This window comes from Neolamprologus multifasciatus, chromosome 14, assembly GCF_963576455.1.
Source record: "Neolamprologus multifasciatus chromosome 14, fNeoMul1.2, whole genome shotgun sequence".
In the NCBI taxonomy this organism is placed as follows: domain Eukaryota; kingdom Metazoa; phylum Chordata; class Actinopteri; order Cichliformes; family Cichlidae; genus Neolamprologus; species Neolamprologus multifasciatus.
In genome coordinates, this window is record NC_140452.1 from 21804628 (window position 1) to 21832181 (window position 27554).

Below are 27554 nucleotides of genomic sequence, written 5' to 3' on the forward strand. Positions count from 1 at the left end.
TGTGAAAAGCACTTTTACTCTTGTATTTTTCATAAAAAGAGACCATACCCAAAATATTAACTCTAGAAACAAAAACAAAAACAAAAAAAACCCCAATCACAGGACATTTTGCACAGTTCAAACCTGCAGCTGCAGCGCAAACAACAACAAACACTGTTTGTAAACGTGTCCTGGAGTTTATGCAGGTGCAGACGTTGCTACTGCTGTAAGTCAACCTAACAGCTTCCAGACCATTTATTCTGGCAATATGGCAAGAAGGTGGGAGTGTCCCCCCCACCCCAAGAGGGACAAAGGGACCCCCTGATGATCCTCTAATCGCCTGAGCCAAGGTGTGAAACTGGGTGTGAACTCTGGCTGATTGGGAACCACACCCAGTTCAAAGCGTATAATATCTAAATTTGAATTATATTTTGGTTTTCATGACTAGGACTGGTGCTAATTTAAAAAAATCAAGTCAATGAAAGTAGAAAAATGTTTTAATATATATGAATTTTATAGTATTTTGAAAACGTAAACATGGGTGGCCATTTTTGGCCACGAACAAAATGAGAGGGATTTTTTGTTTTTCTGTCACAGCACAAAAAACCAAAGATACATAAAACTCATTGATACTTTTAATTATTGCTATGCATCTAACCTCCATCATGGTTAGAAAATAAATCAGTTTGCATGTATTATTTAGGAAAAAAATGGGGATTTTATGCTTTTATCCCTTTATCCCTTTATCCCTTTGTAAATCATTAAAATTATGTAATTTAACTGGTATTTAAAGGGTTAAAAGTCTGGATTTGAATTAAATTTTGGTCTTGATGAACAGCACTGATACTAATCTAAAACATCAAGTCAATGAAAGTAGAAAAATGTTTTAATATATATGAATTTTATAGTATTTTGAAAACGTAAACATGGGTGGCCATTTTTGGCCACGAACAAAATGAGAGTTTTTTTTTGTTTTTCTGTCACAGCACAAAAAACCAAAGATACATAAAACTCATTGATACTTTTAATTATTGCTATGCATCTAACCTCCATCATGGTTAGAAAATAAATCAGTTTGCATGTATTATTTAGGAAAAAAATGGGGATTTTATGCTTTTATCCCTTTATCCCTTTATCCCTTTGTAAATCATTAAAATTATGTAATTTAACTGGTATTTAAAGGGTTAAAAGTCTGGATTTGAATTAAATTTTGGTCTTGATGAACAGCACTGATACTAATCTAAAACATCAAGTCAATGAAAGTAGAAAAATGTTTTAATATATATGAATTTTATAGTATTTTGAAAACGTAAACATGGGTGGCCATTTTTGGCCACGAACAAAATGAGAGTTTTTTTTTGTTTTTCTGTCACAGCACAAAAAACCAAAGATACATAAAACTCATTGATACTTTTAATTATTGCTATGCATCTAACCTCCATCATGGTTAGAAAATAAATCAGTTTGCATGTATTATTTAGGAAAAAAATGGGGATTTTATGCTTTTATCCCTTTATCCCTTTATCCCTTTGTAAATCATTAAAATTATGTAATTTAACTGGTATTTAAAGGGTTAAAAGTCTGGATTTGAATTAAATTTTGGTCTTGATGAACAGCACTGATACTAATCTAAAACATCAAGTCAATGAAAGTAGAAAAATGTTTTAATATATATGAATTTTATAGTATTTTGAAAACGTAAACATGGGTGGCCATTTTTGGCCACGAACAAAATTAGAGGGATTTTTTTTTTTTTTCTGTCACTGCACAAAAAACCAAAGATACATAAAACTCATTGATACTTTTAATTATTGCTATGCATCTAACCTCCATCATGGTTAGAAAATAAATCAGTTTGCATGTATTATTTAGGAAAAAAATGGGGATTTTATGCTTTTATCCCTTTGTAAATCATTAAAATTATGTAATTTAACTGTGATTTAAAGGGTTAAAAGTCAGGATTTGAATTAAATTTTGGTCTTGATGAACAGCGCTGATACTAATCTAAAAAAATCATGTCAAAAAAAGGGGAACTTTTTCTTAATATATATGAATTTTATAGCATTTTGCAAATGTAAACAGGGGGTGGCCATTTTTGGAAGTTTTTATGTTTTTCTGTCACTGCACAAAAAAACAAAGATGCATAAAACTCATTGATACTTTTAATTATTGTTATACATCTAACCTCCACCATGGTTAGAAAGTAAATCAGATGGCATGTTTTATTTGGAAAAAAATTGGGGTTTTGTGATTTTTTTCCATTTATGAGTTCCTAGGATTATTTGATTTAACTGGTATTTAAAGGGTTAAAATTATGAATTTGAATGAAATTTTGGTCTTGATGAACAGCACTGGTACTAATCTAAAAAATCATGTCAAAAAAAGTGGAAATTTTTCTTAATATATATGAATTTTATAGCATTTTGTAAATGTAAACAGGGGGTGGCCATTTTTGGCCACGAACAAGCTGAGAGGAAGTTTTTATGTTTTTCTGTCACTGCACAAAAAAACAAAGATGTATAAAAGTCATTGATACTGTTAATTATTGCTATGCATCTAACCTCCATCATGGTTAGAAAGTAAATCAGATGGCATGTTTTATTTGGAAAAAAATTGGGGTTTTGTGATTTTTTCCATTTATGAGTTCCTAGGATTATTTGATTTAACTGGTATTTAAAGGGTTAAAATTATGAATTTGAATGAAATTTTGGTCTTGATGAACAGCACTGGTACTAATCTAAAAAATCATGTCAAAAAAAGTGGAAATTTTTCTTAATATATATGAATTTTATAGCATTTTGTAAATGTAAACAGGGGGTGGCCATTTTTGGCCACGAACAAGCTGAGAGGAAGTTTTTATGTTTTTCTGTCACTGCACAAAAAAACAAAGATGTATAAAAGTCATTGATACTGTTAATTATTGCTATGCATCTAACCTCCATCATGGTTAGAAAGTAAATCAGATGGCATGTTTTATTTGGAAAAAAATTGGGGTTTTGTGATTTTTTCCATTTATGAGTTCCTAGGATTATGGGATCTAACTGGTATTTAAAGGGTTAAAATTATGAATTTGAATGAAATTTTGATTTTCATGAACAGCACTGGTACTAATCTAAAAAATCATGTCAAAAAAAGTGGGAATTTTTCTTAATATATATGAATTTTATAGCATTTTGTAAACGTAAACAAGGGGTGGCCATTTTTGGCCACGAACAAGCTGAGAGGAAGTTTTTATGTTTTTCTGTCACTGCACAAAAAAACAAAGATGTATAAAAGTCATTGATACTGTTAATTATTGCTATGCATCTAACCTCCATCATGGTTAGAAAGTAAATCAGATGGCATGTTTTATTTGGAAAAAAATTGGGGTTTTGTGATTTTTTCCATTTATGAGTTCCTAGGATTATGTGATCTAACTGGTATTTAAAGGGTTAAAATTATGAATTTGAATGAAATTTTGATTTTCATGAACAGCACTGGTACTAATCTAAAAAATCATGTCAAAAAAAGTGGGAATTTTTCTTAATATATATGAATTTTATAGCATTTTGTAAACGTAAACAAGGGGTGGCCATTTTTGGCCACGAACAAGCTGAAAGGGTAGTGATTTTTAACAAGGCCAGAGGGTTAATAACTAGAATTTGTGTTTGTTTCAGTTTAAAATTAAAATGTAAAAAATGTGTTTAATCATTTATGAAACCAATTTTATTGAAGTGATCAGCATATCCCTAGTTGCATACTATTTACAGATGCAGCTGACACAGACCAACATTAGCATTAATTAACATTATGTCCAATAATCACCTTCCCTTTAGCGGTGGTCTCATCTCTGTCTGGTTCCTTAGGGAAATTCTTGGCTTTTTAGCTGCTAAATGTTCCTTAATCTCTAAAAAGCCACAAGCTAGCATGCCTTGTGCAACTCGAAACAAGCCTGCAGGAGACCCAAACACTGAGCTGAAAAATGCTAAAGTGATTTGGAGAGCTGAGGGGACTGCAGAGGCAGGGGATTTTTTTTTTTCTATTAGGAAATCCTTCCACACCACACATAATATAAAACCACCTATTATTGTTATTATAAATATTAAATTGTTAGGCTTTAATTTAGTTATTTATTATTTTTGTTAAAGTATGCTCTCCCATCTTTCTTTAGTCTCATCTGTTTTTCTTTCTCCATCCTTTTCCTCTCCAAGTTGCTGTGTTGCTCTAAAATATTATATTGGAAGAAACCTGCAATGCTCTTGATAAATATTCTGCCAGAAGGCTTTAGATAGCTGTTTGGAGAGCCCATAAAAACAACGCCACGGGCAGGAGTCAACACACCCCGGTATAACTGCACTGTGGTTCACCTCACCTGACTCCAGTTCAAAGCATTATTAGTAACAGACTCACAACACTTGTGTTTTTACGTACATGTGAAATCTCCTTTCTCAAAGTAATTGCCATTGTCCGCAAGGTATCTTGTTTGTTTTTTTCCCACCAGTGGGTAACTATGAGATTTCAAAAATTACCCATTAGACTCTATTCTATGTTTCTGTCTTTTTGTTATGCGCTGGATTTAAGCTGAGAAAAAAAACCCTCAGGAACAACAGTGCAGGTTTGAATTGAGCTCATATTAGAGTCAGGAGACACAACAGCAATAGTCTTGAAGTGTTTGAGAGCCAAACAAGACAAAATTGCCAAAAGGAACAAAAGGAACGAAACTCATACTAATTTACTATATATATATATATATATATATATATATTGTATATACTGTATCTGTTGCTGCTTATATATTGTAAGCAGCAACAGATAACACAGAGACATCAGTGATGCAGATATCGTAACAGAAATGTGGAAATTTTCTCCAACCTCACTGTGCCAAATCACACTGTTACAGATTCACCCAGTAAATAAATAAATAAATAAAGCAGATTGGAACGAATAGTTTGTGCAGTGAACTGATCTCTCAGCATTTGCCTCATTTCTTCGTCTTCTTTCTCACCAAACTTGTTTTTTTTTTCTTCACCATGCAGACTTTTACACTTTCCTTATGGTTCATACTTCCTTATTGTTTTTACCCCTCCCATCTTTCTCTTTGTTGCTCATTTTATCCTCATACTTATTCATCCTCTCTCATACACAAACAGGCTAGTGTAGCAGATGCAGTTGACGTTCTGCACCACCGAAGCATAACAGTGTAGTTAGCCTGCTTGGCATGAAACAGAATGCCTCAGCACAGAACACAACAGAGCACAGCAGGGCTGAGCGCTTTGTGGAGCAGAGGGGGGCATCTCACGTACTTGACATGTTGTGAGTTCAAGTCCAGAGCATAACCTATTGCTTTACATTGCTACCACTCTCTTACACACACACACCTGTTTTGTTTTCGGTTCTTGCACGAAATTATCCAGACAGCTGCATCATATGCAAGAGGACATGTACTATAAAACCTACAAATATCTTAATAGCTATAGGAGGGATTTTTCTTGAAACTGCATACAGCCCCTGCAGCATGAAGCCACCTGACAGTAATGACTGACTTTTCATCTACTTGATTTAGCATTTGGTGTTTTAGAGGAAGCATTTCAGCAGTTTTTGGGTGTCTTGAAATTTCTGCCTTGATAAACTAATGAGAAACTGAAATCATTTCATCCCTAACTGACCATATAGTGCTGTGTTTAGCAAATGTTAACGTCTTAACTAAGACAATAACCCTTTCTGTTCTTTATCAGCATTTTTGCACGCTGATGCTAGCATTTAGCACAAAGTAATCCTAAATCACCCTCACAGAGCAGTTAACACAGCGCTGACTCGGAGTATGGCGCCTTAATAGTGAGTATTAAAACAGGTGTTAATAATTAATAAAGTTTCTGCTCATTTGATCAGGGTCTCAGTGAACCTGGAGACTACCGTAACATGTACAAGGTCAGCTTGTGGTAGTCTGTTGTAAGGCTAAGTCTAATAAAGGGCATTACTATGCATGGGGAGAGTTCTTGTCTTGCTTAAAAGGCTTGCCTTTGGTGGGAGAAACAGAACACCTGGGGAAACCCACATTTAACCCTTTTTCATTTCTTTCTTTCTCCATCTTCTCTGAAATATTGTATTTTCATCTGGCATGCTAAGGTGTAACATGCAGCGTTTTCTCTCTTAATCTAGTCAAGCACACCTACTGTATATCCTATGCTATATCTCGCTGTTCTTTGCTTTGCTATGGTTTTTCACTCTCTGCTGTGCTGAAATGTCATCTAAATGTAATTTTTCTTTGCTGTTCCATACTAGGCTGGTCTGCTAGGCTGTGCCACGCCATTCTCTTCTGGAGTCCTGATGATGGTAGCATTGCTGCAGTGCTCAGCTCAGCACGCTTGGGTGATTGTAACTATAAAATTATTTAATGAGCAGTTTGGAGCCATGCCACAACCATTTCAGAACACTAAAAAGTGTTTAACACCAACTCAGATTTAGTGAACCAGTGACAGTTTTGGAAATGTGCAGTCAGTGACAAAAGGGTTCAGAAGCTGATAATTGCATTTGTTCTGGTAGGGCAGGAGATACACCCAACTTTGACATCTTCCCAACAGAAAATGTGTATTAATAGCACTAATTACTGTCTTCATCTCGAATGCAGGTCTGCGAAGAAACAGAAAAAGGTGGTTGTTGAGAAAAACATTACAATTAAATCTTTTTAACTCTGCTTCCAGAGCTTCCAGATGTGTATCTTGGCTTGACACCTATCACTACCATTACTGCTCCTTCCAGCTATCTTCTCATAATAAACACTAGGAAACCACAAAACTACATACCTCATATTTGCATATGTTAGAGTAGGCTAAATTATTTGAAAATGCACTGAGCGCTTTCCTTTCAACGTATATTTAAAAAAACAAATCAATATCTTTCCATTGATTTTTTTTTTCACCAAATGTATTTGAGAAAGACAGCAGAGTGCTGGTGTGCTTTCACTGAATCATCACTTTCTAATTTGGGAAGCAACACATCTGCTGCTAATTAACTAGACTGATTGAATCTGGGTTTTCACAGGCACACGCATGCGTGCTCGGACGGACGCACAAACGCATACACACTGACTAATGATCTTTTCAGAAGGCAAATATTCACTCTGGCTAGTGACTATTACGGTGTCTGTGGTGGTGATTTTATCAAAGGAATGAATACAATATACAACATAACGGCACAATAATGTACTAAGCCGCAACAATCCACGAGACTGGGGATGAGAAGAGTCACATGGAACCTGAAATCACTGAATGAATCACAGATTACACTTGACCTTCAAGTATTTAACTCAGGGAGCAACACTTCACCGGCACATATTGACTTATTCGTCTTTCTGCTGCTCTTTTTAGGGGTCGCCACAGCAAATCTCTTGCTTCCATCTCAAGCTTCTGCATGTCCTCCTTCACTACATCCATGAATCTTTCGGAGGTGTTTCTCCAACCTGGCAGTTAAACATCCTTTGTACAATATATATCCACTATCCCTGCAGATGTCCAACCATCTCACCCCTGTTTCTCCAGCTTTGTCTCCATAAATGTCCCCCCAATATACTCATTTCTAATTCTTAACCCTCTTGTCTAAAAACGCTAAAACCCCGTTCCCATCCATACTCATATGTTTTTGTCTCTGTGTGACGTTAAAGATTTTGGTATTCAACCTTTCTCTTCCAAAGACTTACTGTTTACTTAATGCATTTAATAAAACTTTCAATTTTAGGGATTTTGAGTCACTGCCATCTTTATCTCTGTTTGGGGTATGCTCATGTCCATGTTAAATATTTTTTCTTATCTGACACACACACACACACTTACACAGTTTATTTACCTGCTGAGTGTCTAATCTTGGCACAAACACTCTGGAAAGAACATCTTCATCAACACTTTATTTGTTTTAACAGCTTCACCCCATATACATACAATTTTACATTGTAAATGCATAACAATTACCTGCAAATGCAGACACACGTTAGTGTTCTGCATACTTACTTGTGCATTTACAAGGATCATGTTAATGTCATTAAATATGTAGTGAACTGGAATGGATGCAGAAATAATGCTTCAGGTGAGTCAAATATAAGTTTTAGAATTTACTGTTTTCTCGTTACACAGTAGGACCAGGGCAATTAAAGATCTGTATAGGTCCTATTATCACTGTAATTCTCTGTTCTTTGACTTTTTCCTACTTCAAACAAAATTTCTAGAGTTCAAATTTCTGTCTTTTACATGGCTGGAAACACCGATAAACAGACAGTTGCCAAGAAAACAAGTCTTTAAAAACACCAATGTACCAAGATCCAAGAAAGGCAGGGACCCAAGAGGGGATTCTAGACCACAAAGAGACCACCACCACTTATCAAGTTACAGAGATGATTCCCTGGGCTTGACTGTGAGATCCTAAAAATCTGTATCAGGAATAATCTTCTGCCACTCTTCAAGTGTGGAAAGAAAATATCTACGTGAAGCACATAACACACATCCCAAAAAGTTGATTCTGTTCATCTGGATGTAGCATTTAAGTATACTTATTGCCCACTGAAAACTCTACATCCAGATGAACAGAATCAACTTTTTGGCATTTTTTTATTTGGATGATTGAGCATAACGCATAGTTTTCAAACCACTAGAAGACACTGTTGGCCTATCTCATGCAAAAGAGCTAAAACCAAAGAAAATCGGTAAATATTTCATATCAGAATTTTAAATACACTGCTTGATTCAAATCTTGACAACAGATAATTTAGAAACCTCATATTTTTATTAGTTTTGAAGCTGTCAAAACCATATCTCAGCCCTTTGTGTTTTTCTCAAAACCAGTTTGAAACAAGGACTTTCACTCAAGAGGTAAGTAAAACTGAACTTTTATACTGAGTAACACGATGTTTTAAATAAAGCTTCATGCAAATAGGTCAATAATGCTGTGGCTGCCGTCAGGGTGGAGAGGACTGTTTGGGTTCATTTATGAAGTCTGTATTAATGGTTTTCTTAGAATTTACAAAAATGCATTTGAACAATCCACCAGACTTTCAGAACAATTTTTGTTGGACAGACAAGACCAAAGACGGATGACCGTGAAGTCCTCTGTGTATCAAAGTGTGTATCAAGAGTCAAATGTGAGGTCGTCTGTCTGAAAGCTAAAGTTTGTTTGAAAGTGGATCATGCAGATCCAAAGCACGTCAGCAAATCTACAACAAAATGACATCAAAGTGTACTAGTAGCCCAGCCAAAGTCCACACCTCAGGGACCTGAAACTTAAATGCACTAAGGCAAAAGTGTAAAGAATGATGGGCCCAAATTGCTGCACAATGATGTGTGAGATTATTAATATCATACAGAATGCAATGACTTCAAGTTATTGCTGCTAAAGTCAGTTTTATAAGCTTTTGAATGGTGGCCTATACTTTGTTTTTCACAGACTACATAGTGATGTGAAAACTATCTCTTTCAGTGTGGAGACCCTGTCCCCTCAAAGTAAACAGCTCCTTTTCAAGATCACAGTAATAAGACCCTGTGTGATGTTCCGTTTACTGGCATTTTCTGATGAAAGCCCCGCTCCAAACATCCTGCACAGCAGACTTTCCCCATGGTTACACATGCAACCACTGCAGGGACATGCATATTCAACCCAGAAAGAAAGTGCTACTGCCACATTATTTATAAATGTGATTTCTTTATTTTATTATTTACAAGAGCAGTCTGTTCTAATTACGTTGTTTTTAATTTGTTTTTCTGACTAGTGAGTAAAAGTGTGCTGTCTTTTATATCGTGCATGATTGATTACAGTCATTCTTTCTTTTATTTTTCAGTGAGCACTAGTCTCATTACATATCTTGTTTCCTTTTTGCATGACATGCTCAAACCATGTACTCAGAATAAGACAACACCCTAATAAGCCAATAAAGCAATTTCTGTTCTTATCTTCATCTTGTGACCATAGCAAAGTGCTGCTGGTCAGTGACTGTGGTGATTTCAATCTAGTGCACTAAGAGTCGCTGCTTCATTCACCAGTGGGTTGGATATGAGAAAATATGGGTTTGGATCATCTCCAAATTTGAAGTTGTCCTGATTTAAGAGAAGCAAAAAAATAGAGCAAATTCTAAAGAAGGAACTCTATACAGGTTCAGGACATAGAGGGTAACAGAATAAGATTACAAATACATAGAGGACTGCAGATCTTCCTCAAACATGTGCCAGATGTTTCATTTCATTTCATTCATTCCATTTCATTTTTTGGGGTCTTTTTTCTTTTCATGGTTTATTTTCAGTGTGTTTTGGTATTTATTTACTATACACATGATATACACTTTTAGAGCACGTTCCTGAAGAGCAGCTCAATCAGACTAATACATTTATACATAAATTGTATTTTAGTGAGATGGAACTGCTGCAGAACTTCTGAATTTTACTTTAACCTCATTTCCAAAAACTACAAATACTAAAGACAACATGTAACATGTTGTAATGAACAAATTTTGTTCTTTATGAAATCATAATTGCTCAAAATTAAATTCCTTTTTGCTTTTTTATTTTAATGTCAGAAACAGGTTTCAACATCTTGCAAATGGGTCTGTAAAAATTCATACATGCAAAACAACTTCAAAAGCAAGACAAATCTGTGAAGATCTCTTAATCTCTAGTCACAGAAATTTCCATGTCATGTGACATATAAATGAAAAACAGAATATAATAGCAAGACTTAGTAATTCAGAGTCTAGAGTTCAAGATGTTGAGGGGGGGGGGGGATCTCTCCTCCTTACTGATCCTCCTTACTTACTTACCATCTTTCACTGTGCACTCTCATTTGTTCTTGCTCTGACACAACATCTGAGCAAGAGCGAATGAGCTTAAGGTGCGGTTGCAGTACTTCAGCTAGCCATACACAAGACAAGCAAAATAACAGGTCATTTCAAAGACAGCGTCTCTATTAGTTCACTTCACTCTGAGATGGAGAAAGATAAGAAAGAAAAGGGCAAGAGAGGAAAAAGAAAGGTTAGATTTGAAGGTAAGAACTGCTCAATGGTCAGTGTTGGGAAGGTTACTTTTAAAATGTATTCCAGTACAGAATACATGCCCCAAAATGTATTCTGTAACGTATTCCGTTACGTTACTCAAAGAGAGTAACGTATTCTGAATACTTTAGATTACTTAATATATTATCACGCTGTTTACAACTACATGAATGTACTATTGCTGTGATTTATTACTGTTACTGAAGGTCCGCGGCTCCGAACCGTAGTAAAGGGACCTCTGGCTAATACGTCGGTTCGTGTCGGGCTCGTAGCCGAAAACTAGCTTTACTTTGTTGTCTGGGTCACTTTGCTTGCGAGAGACAGAGAGAGGCGTTGAAAAGCTGCTCCAACAGAACTTATTGTTTTTGGAGGAAAACACGAACACGGTGTACAGTCGAGTCTTAATAGCTTACTTACAACTGGGCTCATCAGGCACTCTTCTTGGCTGCAGTGGTTATTATTATATTTACATGCTTCCAGCTCCCGTTTTTGCTCGATGACAGCTCGTACTTTTCCTTTTTCTCCCTCCCTCGCTCACAGACACATAAAGTGTATGGCAGTCCATTCTCCCTGCAGCACGGACTACGCTGCCTATGATGCTACATTCTTTAGAGCTGTACCTGTAGCATTCTGCCTATTAGCTTAGCACAACAACAACAGGCGCTCTCTCACCCAGGAAACACACACACAGAGAGAGAGCGGCACCCTGTAACCATGGCAACCGTAACGCTGCCGCCTGGAACTACAGAACGTAGCTGTCAAACAAAACCCAAACAGTCCTGACCCGCCACAATATGAAACAGGGAAGTACCGCCGTGTAATCCATTTATTTAAACAAAGTAACTGTATTCTAAATACCACCTTTTTAAACGGTAACTGTAACGGAATACAGTTACTCATATTTTGTATTTTAAATACGTAACGGCGGTACATGTATTCCGTTACTCCCCAACACTGTCAATGGTATATGATAAACCGAAAATGAAAAGTTTACAAGTAAGTCCTCATGTTTTTTTAAATCATGTCATGGGTCTCTACATGTAACATTATGTTTTTTTATACTGTGAAATGTGCTGCAAATCAAACTGAGTTAGACTGTGTTATTTGAAAGGTTGCATAAAATACTCTGCAGGTTAGTGAAGGATAAACAGGTTAGTTTGGTGTAATGTGATGGATTTAAAGCAAAGAACAGTGTCTGACTGGTGCACCGTGGCTGTGGTTTCATGCTCAGGGTCAGGCAACATCAAGTGTAGCACAGATTAATATGAGTTTTAGCTGATGATGCTTAAATTCATTGACTGACTTCCATCTTCATACCGTCTAGAAAAAAGACAGCATAGATACTGAAATGAAACACCTGCTGACATCTGGTTCAATTTACTTCTGTACAAAGAACAGTAAACCTCAGAGCAGCAGCGGCGCAGGTCCGCTGATTGCAGCCTGTACATTAACAAAATCTGCTGGAGCTCACAATAGAAATAATTATGATGCCCCACCTGCTGAATCCACTTTAACCCCTGACTGTTCTCATTTCCCTGTTTAGAGGTAAAGAGACCCTCTATTATGTAGGCAACAGAAAACGGAGCTTTTTAAAAAATTTCCTTCCTTTTCTCTATTCATGTTCTACTTAACTGAGTCGAGCCGAGTAAATTTACTAGAATTAAATTGTGGATTAAAACAAAGTTTGTATTGCCATCTACTAATATTATTTTATTATAACATTAATGTAGCAGGTTGAGCTAGCTTTGCACAAAAATAGCTGGTACAAACGTTCTCCAAAGAGTTGCTTTTTACTTTCTAACTTTGAGTATTTTTTTCACTTTTACTTGAGTAATGAAGTTGAATCAGTACTTCAACTTTTACTGGAGTTTAACACTAGTATGTGTACTTATGCGTAAGTACAGAATGTCTGTGCTATCGCCACTGCATATTTCTCTAAATCCCTTTGTCCTTAATTTGCTGATCTACTCAAGTCAAGTCCAACTTACAACAAGCTATTTACAAAACACCCCTCTCATCTTTCTCTTAAAAACAAAAAATACCAAAAAGCAATACAGCTTTGAAGTGTCAAGTCATATTCAGAATTTAAGTAAACATTTCCAGTGTAACATATATGTTACTATGTTAAACACACCCCTATTTCTCTCTTCTCCTGTCTTTGCTTCATCAATCTGTCTTCTTTCACATATAATGAATGGCCATGTTATGGTAGTGTCAGGGTCCCTATCCCTCTCTCCGTCTGCACTCTCTCCATCAGTACATCAGGCCATGACCTGGCAGTCTCTCTCTCTCTCTACCTACCTAGCTATCTGTCGATCTATCTATGATGCTCAGTATGGCTCTGTCCTTATTCTTCTCTCTCTTTTTCTGTGGCCACTGGTCTGTTTCTGTCTGACGGTCATGGTGGGGTTGATGTGTCAGGAGAGGCATTCGTGCTGGCTCCATTAAACTGCAACCTTGCTAGTCTGAAGGACAGCACTATAACATCTCTTTCTCCCCATCCCCTTTCTCTAATTCTCTGGAAATAAACAGGCTGCTTAAGAAATTATTTTATTCTCCTGATTTTACACTAGAGATTTCTTTTAAAGTTTCCCTTTCTACTAAAAAGCAATTACTTAAAATCTTTATCACTATACAATAACTTAAATAACTACCCACATCACAATTAATTGGAATTTTTTTTTTTTAAATAACTCATACAGCAATAAGGTGAGCAGGGCACAGTTGCCATAGCAACATGCTCTGATCATGTTAAAAGCATACCCTTAAGCATTGATAGGGAAAGCATGTTTTTTGCAAATTGCAATGCCCTCCCCCCTGTGGTCAAATGATGCTTTTTTTTTTGTTTGTTTGTTTATTGGTTTTTGACAATGCCACAAAGGTACCATCGTCTCCTCTATGTGTATCTGTTTCGGTTCTTCTCTGTCCCTGTGTGCACCATGAGCATGGTACCTCCTTCAGATCCTTCACTGAAGACAACTGGTACATCTGCTTATCATTATGGTATTGGCAGTGTGTCCGCACTGGTGCTTCAGCCAGTCACCTCTCCTTCAGCTATGAGGTATCAGACACTTTAATGTGTTAGTTTCTTATAAATCTATTCAAGTAACTGTCAATGTAACTGTCTCTTTCTGTGCTTTAAGGCAACTCTCTGCTCATCAACCTGCTTACAAGCTCTATGTAACCTTCAACCTGCTTGTCCACTTTCTGCCAGTCGCTGGCACACCTCACTGCTCCCTCACTCCATTATCACCTGTTTCACTCCCCTTCTGCCAGTCCGGCCAGGACACTCAAAAACTGCCAACCTTTCAGTTTGTCCTGCCTTTTTTGTGTTTTGCTTCTGAGTTCCAACCTATTGAAGCCTAAAAGAGTGCAATTCATTGCACTAAGTTGGACTCTCCATACATGAAACAGATGCTAAGGTAAGGTTTCTATTTTTATTTATTTTTTGTCATTATAGCAAATAGCAAATGCTTTTCAAAATCAAAAGAACATTTTGAGCTCTGAAGATGATATGTGGCAGGTTTGGTGAAACATTCTTATTGTCCATAAATTGATAAAAACAAACAAAACAAAATCAAACATAAACATATCTGGTTCTTTGACCAAAGAAAACCAATTATGCAACATTTTCTTAAAGGGTTTAAAGTTCAAAACCTCAATCCAAAATCAGTGTTCCACAAAAAGTCCATAGGACTGCCATGAGGTCTAATGGCAGAAGAAGAAAGATTGAAGTAAATGTATAAGCAAAGTTAGATCTACTTTAAACACTTTCCTGCATTGGCACAAAAGCCCACGAGTGACCTGATGAAGCTAAGGGCCACAGAAGTAAAGTCCACACAGTAAAAGATTGCCCACTATCTGAACAAAGCTTTTCCATAGAGACAAGTGACCAGCTAGTCACCCAAAAAGACGCTGCATTTAAATAAACTTCTGAGTTACTTATCAGAATATTTCTCCTCTTTTGACATAAGCTGGATTCAGCTGACCCTGAATCACAAAAATATTTTTTTTCCATTGGAGAACAGTTCAATGTAATGTTGACAAAGTCAGGTGGAGAGACCAACATTCTAAAGTCTAGACTCAAAAGTCTGGAAGGCACAACTAAAAAGAGGCCAAGGTGTAAAGAATTTCAAACTGCATAGACTCAGTTTTTTTTTTCTTTACAGCATATGATTTAAGCAATAAATTTTCTCCTGCCACCCAGAATGGCACTGAGCTGAAGCTTTTTCCAGTTCCTCTGAGGCATGTGTTTCTTTAATTTGCAGGTTTGAGGTGAAGAAGTCCCCCTTTGTGCTGCCAGTTGTCTGTCTCTTTGGGACAGATCCTTTTTTTCCAATTTCATTATACCTTAATTTACCAGTGTGACACTGCTGGATAAAGGCCTGCATGAACTGGTTTCTCAGCCCAGTGTATTTCAGTTTCTTTACATATCTTACCATATGTTAGTGTTCAGAATGAGGACACATATTTTGCAAAAAACAAATCTCATCCCAATGTTTAAGCTTACCTGCAGTTTGTGAAAATTGACTATTTTAGGGATACAAAGAAGTGACATATTGAACTTTAGCACTGAGAAATGTATTACTCTAAGTGCCACTAAATTCCTATTTTTTATATTTGTCTATCATTGGTTTGAATTTATGGAGTAACCCCAATTTCAAGTCCATTCATTATTTTTATTTTCATTATTATAGTATATTCAATAAACATATCTTGATATTAAAGCATGTACTTCACAAGTCAGTGAACAGCAATATTCACACCTAGTCATTGCTGTGAAACAGACTTGTAGGTAACTGGCTGGTCAGCGCTGAACAGAGACCATAGGAAAGAGACAGGATGTTGATTGATGCTTGATCATTGTGCAGGGACCTACAGAGTTAAGGGGATTAAAAAATGTGTGACTACCCAGCGGACATGGCAGTAAGGCTAAATCCAAATTTAGTCTGTTACTGTATGATTATTGGAAAGTACCACGAGGCTCCTCTAAGATAAGCTGTTTCTAAAAGCAGGCCATAGCAAAAGACATAGCTGGGAGACCAGTCAGATGAGGGAAGTCTCACTCCCAGGTTGACACACAGTGACTCTTGTCAGTATCTCTTTGCCGTCAGTTTCTAGCATGGAGGGTTGTTGAACAGAATTCAGTGGAAATCGCTTAAAGTCTAAACAGATGCTATGACATCTATTTATCCATAGCTAAGTGTTCTCAGCTGGTGCCATTAATGTCCCCAAACACTTGTACAAAATGAAGGAGAAGTTTTTCTTCTGATGTCTTGCAAATAGTGCAACAGGCTATATTTTAACCCAAATCAGTCAAGCAGTTTATGTCACCTACTCCACCTCCACTTTCATAATGTTAAGTTGAAATTTTCCAGACTCTCCTATTTCAAATTTCACTGTGTATATCAAAAACTGATGCAAGGGGAGTAAATAGAAGCAAACGGTGCTGTTCAAGTACTAGTATGGGTAAAGCTGAGGGTAATGACATATGCACCTTACACCAATAATAACGTACAAAGGAGTCGCATACCCTGTTGTTATCTTCTTTGCTACCCCAGATCTATTTAGCTCACACTAACTTTCTTTATTTCCACACTTCTTCCTTTCCCTACTGCCACTAAGTCCAAATGCACTTGTGTCCTTTTGAACCCGTCTCATACTTGTGCCTCGTTTCTAAATTTGGTGACTAAGGATGGAGGAAAAAAAGTGCTTACCATGCCGAGCATCCAATTTTACATAAACACACACACGTGTGCTTGACGTATTGTCGACTACTTCGGGATGTCGATCCACAAAGAGTAAAAACACACTGTACAGTATGTGTATGTGTGTTTGCAAGTGCATGTGCATCAGTATGCGTCTAAGAGAGGACAGAGCAAGAGAAATACAAGGATAAGTGTGTGTGTAAGAGAGCAGAAGAGTTGGAGTGAGAGAGATCAGACCGTGTTGAGTAGAGCTTTTGGCTTTTCTCTATGAGGATAAAGCTTGTTCCGGCCTTGTGCAGCTGAATCCCGCTGCAGCACTGTCCGTGGTGCTGAATTGGTTGGAGGCTTTTCCGTCTCTCTTTATCTCCTTCTCTCCCTTCCTCCTTCCTCTGTCACACTGTCTCTACTTCTTCTTGTGTTTATCTCAACTCTATCTCAGTTTCACAGGCTTTACTGTTGTGAAACACAGCAAGTTGCCACAGTGGTGTAAAAACACAGTAAAAATTTCCCACAAAGCAGCAAGGGATAGTATAACTATGTAAAACATTGATTTAAAATAATGTGGTGGGATTTAAAAAATAAATAAAAAGTTAAAATTAGCAATCAATAATCATAATATAAGTAGTAATTGTGGGCCTCTTTGTCACAACACATAGGCTAAACAAAAACTTAGCAAACTCAAAACATTTGTCTTTTTTTTTTTTTTTAGTACATTAAGCCTTGGTGAATGCTCAATAATCCAGGTAAGAAAATTCCAGAAAGTTGATTTGTTGAAAGTTGATTCTGTTCATTCTAATGATATACTTCCAGATGAATAAGGTCAACTTTCTGGGATTTAGTAAATGAACTTTTGCACCTCTGCCCATAAAAAGCAAAAACCTCACCTGGTTTAGCTTTGGGTGATCTCCCCTTCAGGCTTGTCTCTCGGCGCACTTCTGAACTTTTAGCAGATCTGCTGCTATTTTCAGATAGCACCCTGCCTGTACTCTCTTTTCCATTTCTCTTCTGCACTGTTCATTGCTTTGGATGGTTGACCTCAGTTATTTAAACTCGTCCACCTTCACTACCTCTGCTCCCTGCATCTTCACTGCTACATATGTCCCCTTTTCAGTCACACACCTGTATTCGGTCTCACTTCTTTTGACTTTCATTCCTCTTCTCTCCAGTGCATTCCTCCACCTTTCCAGACTCTCTTTGTCATGATCAGGCTGTGTGCAGGCAGGAGAGGACCCAAATACAAAGTCACGGGAAAACAGGACTGAACTCAAAATACAGCTTTATTGCTGACAGAGGATAAAGGCGATACAAAATAATATGAAACTAAACTGGGAAGTACTAAGGAACTGACTCACGAGGAAACACACGGAGGGGCACACAGTCATGAGGGAGAACGCGACACAGAACTGAGGGAGACGCACACATAAATGCACAGAGGGTTAATGAGGGAAGTGGGAGCACACGGGGAACACAGGTGACACTGATAATCATAACAAGACACGGCAGGAGTAAATGCAACACTGACGGGAGACTGTCAAAGTAAAACAGGAAGTACACAGAGGTTCAGACAGGAGGAGAGAGAGCACGGACATAACGGGCTGGGGAAAACATGGAATAAAACACAAGGAGGGGAAACAAGGGTTCACAGATACACAGAGGGGCACACAGGGGGCAACCAAATAAGGAACATCTTAACTAAACAACCTAGGAACCAAGGCATAAATAAAGAACAAAATACAAAACACACAAAAACTAAGAATACTGGGCCAACATGGCCCAGGACCATGACACTCTTCCACCTTCTCCCTACTTTTACTACAGATCACAATGTCCGTGCAAACATCATAGTTCACGGAGATACCTCCCCAACCTTATCTTTCAACCTGTCCATCACCACTGCAAACAAAAAGGGGCTCAGAGCTAATCCCTGATGTAAACCCACCCTCACCTTTAATCCATCTGTTGCTACTAAGGACACCTCGACACTGTCTTGCTGTCCTCATATATGTCATCACATACTTATACTCATACAGTACCACAGTTAAACTTTGTCCTGTATCTCAAAGTAAAGTTGGTGGGTTGTTTTGATAAAGTGGAGGAGATCCTGTTTTATTGGAGATACACACATGGAAGTTATCAGAACAGGACTTCCAGGGGGGAAATCTCAAATTAGCAAAGGTGCACAAGGAGATTACTTTGAAGAGGAGATTGGCTACATTTAAGTCAGGTATGCCTTTTTATGCTGTGAGCTTTTCATGCTTTTTATAGTTGGAGTTGCAAAACCTTTTTCATATCATAAAACATGCCTACCTCAATTTCCCAGAGACGTTTGGTGTTAAATGACTGGTTTTGTCCATACAGCCACATCCCCAAAGCTATGCCGCTTTACAATAATGTTAAAAAAGAGAAAAGACTAAAAATTGAACTTGTTAAATTGGTTTATCCTCAGTTTTGCTCAGCTAACAAAACTGTGCACTGTAGATATGTTTAATTTGTGGCAACAGAGCAGGAGAGAGTGTAACTCTTGGAATGTTTCTTCATATTTTTGAGAAAAATAAGTGTTATGATTTGAATTAGAGGAAGTAAACATCTGTGATTTTTATATTCAAACTGCGTTGCAAATAAAAGTTAATTATGCATTTTCTTGAGAGAAGTCTGGCCATGGCTTGCCCTCCAGTTCTTTGTTCTTTGAGTCTGAATTTTTCCAACAATTTCCTTCCTTAGGGTTTGTTAGTCACACTCCTCTGGTGGCTTGCCATCATGTGGGCCTACTCTCTATTTAAGGATGAACATGTTGCCAGAGTTTGCGTCAGGATTCTGTTACTCTCTCCATATTTGTCCTTTCCTTTGTTAAAATCTGGTCCATGCAGATGCTTTTGTAACAGTTTGGCTTGACTCAATGAGTGTCTATAACCAGCTGCTTTGACATTTCAGGGCTTTGTGCAGTCGTGACAACTAAAGGTTATTTTAGTCTAACTTTGTGAAAAATTTGATAAAATAATTGGAGGTTAGTTATTGGAGGACACTGACCAAGTGATGCCCTGCATGTGCAATCCTTGTGGCTTTTCTGAAGGCAGCGACGATTCACAGAATTCTACAATGAGCACTCCTCTGTCTCTTGTATCTCTTTCACCCTCTGCCCACTCTTTCTTTCTTTCTTTCTTTCTTTCTTTCTTTCTTTCTTTCTTTCTTTCTTTCTCACTTTTTGTTCACTCTCACTCAGCATCACGGCTCGATCTGTATGTGAAAAGTTGTTTGGTTTACTAGTTTATTCACCAGTATTTATACAACTCACTAATGCAACTTGACAGGATCCTTTAGGTCAGTGATAATTCTTCATTTGAGGATTCTAAAATTTGCTAATGCTGTTCAAACCCTGGGGACACCCGGTCTAATTAAAACATTGCTAAAGAAAGAAGCATCTGGGGAAAAAAGAATCTCTAACCAGTAGCCAAAGCAATACTGCTGTAGGCTTATTAAATTCTCATCACATTTCGCTTTTAAATGCCACCAGGAGTTACTTTTACTGCTGTATATAGTTCGCTTATATACACTTACAAAGCCTCTACACCTCCCCTTTTACTTCCTTTTGGCCAATCTCTCTCAAAAATGCACATATTTATTTGATTTTATAACACTAGCCTTTAGCTTATATTGCTCAGTACTTCAGCAGAGGTTAAAGATGAAACAAACTGTTAAGAGTTTTCATTTTTCCTGACCCCTGTCTGATCTCTGCCCATTCTCTAAATCTGTTTATTTCTGCCTTCCTCTGTTATTCTCTTTATCTCTTTATTATCCCCTGTCCTCCCGGCCCCACCACCACTAGCAGCCGCAACCTTGAACTGTTTGGTGTACTGCCAACAACACACCATATAATTTATCCCTCTTGCTAATCAGATAATTGTAGAACACTCACATTTTATAATCTATGAAATCCTGCAGAATCTGGAAAGTGAGCACACTAATCTGCCTCTGCGCTTGCTGTTTCAGCCATCTCTAATGGTAACATTCATCACCACAGCTCTTAATCCGCAGTATCCGGGACACCTAACGGAAAGACTTTGATGAATGTGATATTTAATTTTATTAACATAACCCGTTTAATATTATTTATGTTTCATAATTCAGTGTCTGCTCCCCTCTTCCTCCTAGTGGTAATTACAAGTATTTATCAGGCATAAAGCCTTTGACATCACATATGATGAAAGTAAAGCCAGTCATTCCCATCACATGGAGGTTCCTAAAGACAAGAGCTGTGCATCTCATCTCTCTTGCCTCCACTGGCAACCTAGAGCAGCTGCACCTGAGCTATGATTAGGGTCAAACAGCTTCGATATGCAGATATAAGTGAGCAGTGTTTGTGCATATGTACTCAGAATGAATATAGTTGTGCTTCTGGATTTGAACCAAGACTACTGGCAGTGATTTTTATTGTCAACAGTAGTGCATTCCAGAACATGAGCAGATAACCTACCTTTAATAACAACTGATAAAATGCAAGCTTTTTCCTGCTTTGCAGCTGCAACTGCATTCACGTGGTCCTCTTCAAGTCCCTGCTCTACACTTTGAGAACCTATTGACAGTGTGGCTGTCTACTGTATGTCCTGACAGACCCTAAACGTCAGCTACTGCAGGCTGAGGTCCAGGCGATGGCATCACCCACCGTCGTCATAAGGCATCCATCTGTTATCACCAGCTTGTAATCCCGGAGCAGCGACTTGTCAGTAGACAGAGCAGGACACAGATACGGAGGGAAGGAGACAGACAGGAGTGGGGCTGGTGGGCGTATCGCCTCCCGGGAAAAACCGCCGCACAGTGTGAAAGTAACTGCAGGAGGGAGTGCTCATCGTAGCGGATCAGAGCGGGTTTTTAAAATGAGCTAAAGGACGTTAAATGTGGGGTTTTCTTTCGCTGCGAAATTTGTTTCTCCTTCCATCTGAAGCTCGCCTTATTGTTTGAACTATAACGCCTCGTCCACCATCCTCCGGCTGCCCGCGGTGTGGTCCTGTGTTTTTCCTCGCAGACAACAACGCCGAGAGCAGAGAGAGGTCAAGACAAAGTCACTTGTGTAGAGGAAAAAGGGGAGCAGCGGTTTCACTGAGCTATGTGATTTTATAGTTTCTGTTTTTGGGGGGGGGGGTGGAGAGAAGAGTTACAAATTCGTGCACCTATTTTGTTTATTTATTTATTTTTACCTGTGGAAGACCTTGGGACGGATAACACCTACCCACCATTACCCTGACAGGATTTTTGTTTCAGGCGTCTACAGATGAAACACGAAGAGCTGCGAAGGAGTAAGATTGGACCTTCAGACAGCAGAGGCAGCTGCTGAATGGGGAAGCGGAGATCACCCATAGGGGAGACCGGCAAAGGAGTCCAGCGTGGTTTCCTTTACTACACATCGCTTTTCCTCCACTCTTTAGACACGGGAACCCAGCGATACTAACCTCCAGCGTTTGTGTGTTTTCCTTCAAATGACCGATTAACGGAGTCTAAACAGAAACAGGGGGGGAGCTCGTATGGAGTCCAAATGAGCGCTCAACGCAGCGGTGCGCCGGTTTAACGGCGTTTCCCCCCTCTCTCTTACAGTCCTGTCCCAGCGGATCACTAGCGGACAGTGGATAGCTGTAGGTTATAGACTGCGACCGGCCTTGCACCCGTAAAGGGCTTTTGATGCAAACTGAACGGGAATTAAATTGAAACGCTAGGCTTGCCCCGTCTCCCCTCCAGCAGCCCCGCAGCGCGGTTAGCCTTGCGCGGTGTCAGACAACAACATAAAAAAGTGGATATATTTTCTTATTGGGCTTGAAAATTATTCCGATCAGAAAGGGGATTATTTAGTATTTTCTTTCGAGTTCTTCACCTGGCTTGAAAAGGGAGCAAATAACCAGAGGAGACATAGCCTCAACAACAGGAGGAGAGGCAGACGCGCAGGTATGATAGTGTCTATCTACTTTTCCCCTCTGTCCGATTATCGCACCATTTCCTCTCCCCGTTCCCTCAACCACCTTCCCCTGTCTGCATGTTCGCCTTTAAAAAAAAAAAAAAAAAAAATGCGGCATCGCTTTTTAGAGGTTGGCTTGTAATTTTAGAAGAGTCGAGTTGAGTACATAGACAGAGAGACAGAAGAGATGGCAGATGGGAAGATAATGGCGCTGGTGGGTTTTTTTCTCCCCTACGATTCAGAGATGGTGATATCCTCTCTCCAGATTAAACACAGGAGGAAAAGAGAGACGGTGAGATGAGAAGGGATGATGTTTCTGAGGGGTAAAGTGTGAAGTAACATGTGTCAAACAGATAAGGAGATATGTTAAGAGACCGTGGCAGGACATGGGGTAAAAAGAGAAGTCTGAGAGTTTAAAGAGGGAAAGGGTGACTTGGTTGTGAAAGAAAGGCAGAACTGAATAACCGAACCCTTGTGGAGACGAGAACAAACAGGGAGAGAAGTGAGGCAGGAGGGGCTTAAAGGGATCTGATAGGGGAAGAGGGCAGAAGAGAGGGTGCTGAGGTGGAATACAGAGAAGGAGCAGGAAGAGGAGATGGGCTGGGTGATAGGGGAGGGGGAGAAGGCAGGGCTTAATGGCCAGAGAGAGGGTTCTGCTGGAAAGGTGAGTAGAGAGAATATAAGGGGAAGTGTGAAAGTAATGGAATCAAATAGAATGAGGGGGGAGTTGGTGAGGTGAGGAGGGGTTAGCTTACTGGTGCAGGTGGGGAGAAGGATCAAGACGCTGTGCAAGAGGAGTGAGGAAAGATAGAGCTCAAGAAAGCTCTAAAAATATGGTGGCCAAGTGTAGAACACTCCGTCAATCTATGCTGGAGACACTATGTGGTATTATCCAATGGATTGCTGCGCAACTGCCATTGCTGCACCATGGAGACAGAAAGATATAAAGACAGGAGGAGAAACCATTAAAAAAAAGGCAGGAAGGATAGTCAATAATTTAAGTTGCTGTGTCAGCTCATCAGCTCCTCTTTACCTGGTAAATTCTTCCTATCCCTAACTGCTTCATTTGCATTTTGATTGGGTTTTGCAATGGCTCTAAGCCACCTTAAAACACATGTAAACACACATGCAAGAATATACAACATTTGCAGGGAGGGCTTTTTCTGGTTTTCCTGTCTTCATTGGAAGGTGTATACCTGTGGCTTAGCTGAAGCCTTTTTTTTGTTCTGATAATTCAATCTTTCCTGCCTACGTTGTGTCATTCTTCCTGGCTCGTGTTAGTGCAGCGTGTTTGAATGTAGCTCAAATTGCTGTCTAGGCAGAATATTTTGAAAGATTCAATTGATGATGATATTTTAATGCCTTTCAGATCACAGTGAAATTCTTTATGCATATGATCAGTATTACACAGTTGGAAGTTAATGGAATCATGAAGAGCACTTGCTGTCAGCATACTGTACCACTGATCATGACCCACTTTAGACTGCAGCAGTAAAATTCTAGTAGAGAACAAAGATTTTGTTGAGATTAAACTTTTAAGCCTTAAACATGGCAAGTATAAACGAAGAACATTTAAAGCTGACTTTTTTTCCACAAACTAATACAAACATACTCTTCATTCATCCTTTTGTATAATAGGAGTTAAAACTGGTGTACAGTGAGGGGACCTAGTTGATCCCCTGGTGAATTTGTAAGTTTGTTTACTTAGAAAGAAATGAAGAGTTTCTAGTTTTTATAGCAGTTTTATTTGAATGGAGAGAGACAGGATGTCAACTAAAACTCCATAAAAAACAACAACACATTGCATAAAAGTTATAAATTGATCTGCATGCCATTAAGAGAAGTAATATTTGAATCCCTACAACCTAGCCAGAATTCTGGCTTGCATAGTTAGTCAACTGCACATAGTCATTAGCTCAATTCATTATACATAAAGTGCATGTGTCCACAGAATCAATTTCTTTAAATCCAACCTCTCCACCATCATGTGCAAGACCAAAGAGCCATCAAAGGACATCAGGGACAAAACACAAAACTGGAATGGGCTACAAGTCCATCAGCAAGAAGCCTGGTGAGAAGGTTACGACTGCTGGTGCGATTATTCAGAAATGAAAGAAATATAGAATGAACATTACTTCCCCTAGGTGTAGAGCCCCATGCAAGATCTTGCTTCATGGGATGAGGATGATAATGAGAAAGGTGATGGACCAGACCAAAACTACACAGGTTGTTTGTGATTTGAATACAGTTGGGACCACAGTCACTGAGAACACCACTGGTAACACACCACAGCGTAATCAATTGAAATCTCGCAGTGTCCACAAGAGCACCCTGCTGAGAAGGCACATGTACAGGCTTGTCTTAAGCTTGCCAGTGAACATCTAAATGATTTGGGAGAAAGTACTGCAGTCAGATCAAACCAAAATCCAGCTGGCGTTGGCTTCAACTTGAGTCACTGTGTTTGGAGGACAGGAAATGCTGAGTATGATCCAAAGAACACTGTTCCAACAGTTATGCATGGAGGTGGGAACATTATGCTTTGGGGCTATTTTTCTGCTGAACATAAAAGACGACGTCACTGCGCTGAGTGGCCAAAATCTTAGATGGGAACCGCCTTCCCTCAGCCAGAACACTGAAAACAAACTGCAGAGGCAATAAAGGAGTGGCTAAAGAAAAAGCACATTCACGTCATGGAGTGGCCTAATCAGCCTTTAGATCTCAATCATATAGAAAATCTGAAGCTTCAAGTTGCCAAGCAGCAGCCAAGAGTTTCTGTAAAGAGGAGTGAGACAAAATCCCTCCCGTCATATGTGTAAAACGGGTGACTAACTACAGGAAACATCTAAATTCTGTGCTTGCCAACAACAGTTTCTCCACCAAGTACTAAGTCATGTTTTGCTTGGGGATCAAATACTTGTGTTTACTTATTTGGTGTTTTTTCTGTGGATTTTTGTTTGCTACATGCCTTTCTCCATTAAAATTAAACTACTATAAAAAAATTAGAATGTAAATTTATTTAGAATCTAGCAAACTTACAAATTCAGCATGGGATCAAATAATTATTTCCGCCACTGAAGGGCTAAAATATGCTGACATTAGCTACTCCCTGTTTCTATATATTACTGTCATGTCACAGCAAGCACACAACATCTTAGGGCATAGTTATAGCTTATATTTGCGTCAAGCTCTAGTCTGAGATATACTATTAATGCAAGTTTATATCCCTCTTATAAATACTATACATCGAAAAACAGACAGTTCTCACACTGCCATGGAAACAGGAGAGTTCACTCAGGCGGTTAAGAAAAACTAAACTTGGAGGAAAGTCATCTGTTTTATTTTCATTTCTTAATGGCAAGAAGCACAGTTTTATGAAAATATGACATTTTCACCTGAAGCAGTTAAAAATATAAACTATTGTGTCCTGGAATTACTGGAGATATATGTGGATGAATGTATATTTATTACTATAGGTTATCTTCCCAAAAGCAGATGCTCTGAGTCCATGAATGATGTTGTTGGTTGGTTAAAAAAAATGGACTGTTTAATGATCATAAACAGACCAATTTGCACTGTGAAGTCAGAGAATCCATGACACTACTCTGAATATTAATATATTTATTCATGTGAGAAAAGCTTTTTGTTTTCACGAGTGAAAAACCAATTTAACTGTTTTGTTTTGGGTATTTTGAAAAAAACACCTTTATCCATTTGTGAGTCAGAAAATCAGAATACATGCAAATGCCTTCGTTCGTTAAGTGCAGCGGAGACCACACTGATTACTGAAAGCGAGAAATAAATAAATAAAGACAGACCACAGGTTCATTGGATTTAATTTCATAAAGTAAAAGTAATAATTTTATTGGTCATTACGGTGTTTCAGTATAACATCTGTTTCATCACAGCCCCAGTCCTCAATATACAGATGCTAAAAATGGTAAATACAAACCTAATACCATAGCTGCCCCCAACCACAGAACTTTATAGGGTCTCAGTATAAAGCACCAGAAGGTGACTGTTCTTGTGGATTGGTGCTCTATAAATAAACCTGAATTGAATTGAATTTGGTTAAAGTTAAAGACAGAGGAAAGCGTGATGGCTGCCTATATCATAGGTTATTGAGATGTCCCTACAATGGTACTACATTTTGAAAAAAATAATAATAAATAATTACACAACTGAGTCTTACCTGGTTGTCAGCTATCAATACAGCAACAAGGAGACATGTTGACAAAGCACCAGGGATATAGCTGTGTGGGGATTTCCATAGTGAACAGCTGAATTTTAATTTACCACTTTATTAGACGATTCGCACTGGCATAAAAGAGGTATTTCCTACACAAAGTATTTGGTAAAGAAATAGGTGTAAAGCAGTAAAGAGCTTCACAAAATGACTCTTGTATCAGAGAATGGGATACATTAGGCCTAAGAACATTTGGAAAGCCTACGTGATCTGTCTGATTTTTTAATCCCATTCATGTGTGTAGTGAACCAACAAAAAGTCTTGGCCACACATGGACTTGGTCCAAAATCACTACCTACTCTATGTACTACCACTGGGTAGTGGCGTACACAGTCATTTTGCTTTTTCTAGTACTGTGTGATGAAAAGTAGTGTACAACTGATCTCTATCCAAGCGACTGGCAAGACATTGCTTACCATTATGCCGGCCTCAGATAATCAAGTGTAAAGAAAGTGAAACATTACAACTGCTATGTGTAATGTGGCTGTATGCTTATCAACTGCTATGCGAGTAGTACTACGAGTATTGGATTTACTAACTTTTAATTTTTGCTTTTACTAGAAGAATGTTTGTCAGTATTAATTTGTTTAGCTGATTCAGTTTCAATTATGCAATTTTGCAAATAATTCACTATGTAGTCCTCTATGCCACGAAGGCTGTAGAGATTACTGCATTACAATG

At 38.3% G+C, this 27554-nt stretch overlaps 1 protein-coding gene across 6 annotated transcripts in view; it reads left to right on the plus strand.

Moving 5' to 3' along the window:
* Positions 1-21233: 21233 nt before the first annotated feature.
* Positions 21234-27554, plus strand: part of LOC146504032 (leucine-rich repeat and fibronectin type III domain-containing protein 1-like protein) — a 191113-nt gene continuing 184792 nt past the window's right edge. For 3 of the 6 annotated variants that reach the window (XR_014868835.1, XM_085131489.1, XM_085131490.1), the window contains exon 1: positions 21235-22620. The gene's annotated coding sequence lies outside the window, so the exon portion shown is untranslated. Of the gene's footprint in view, positions 22621-27554 lie in introns of all 6 variants that reach the window. The other 3 variants (XM_085131491.1, XM_085131492.1, XM_085131493.1) reach the window with 3 other exon arrangements.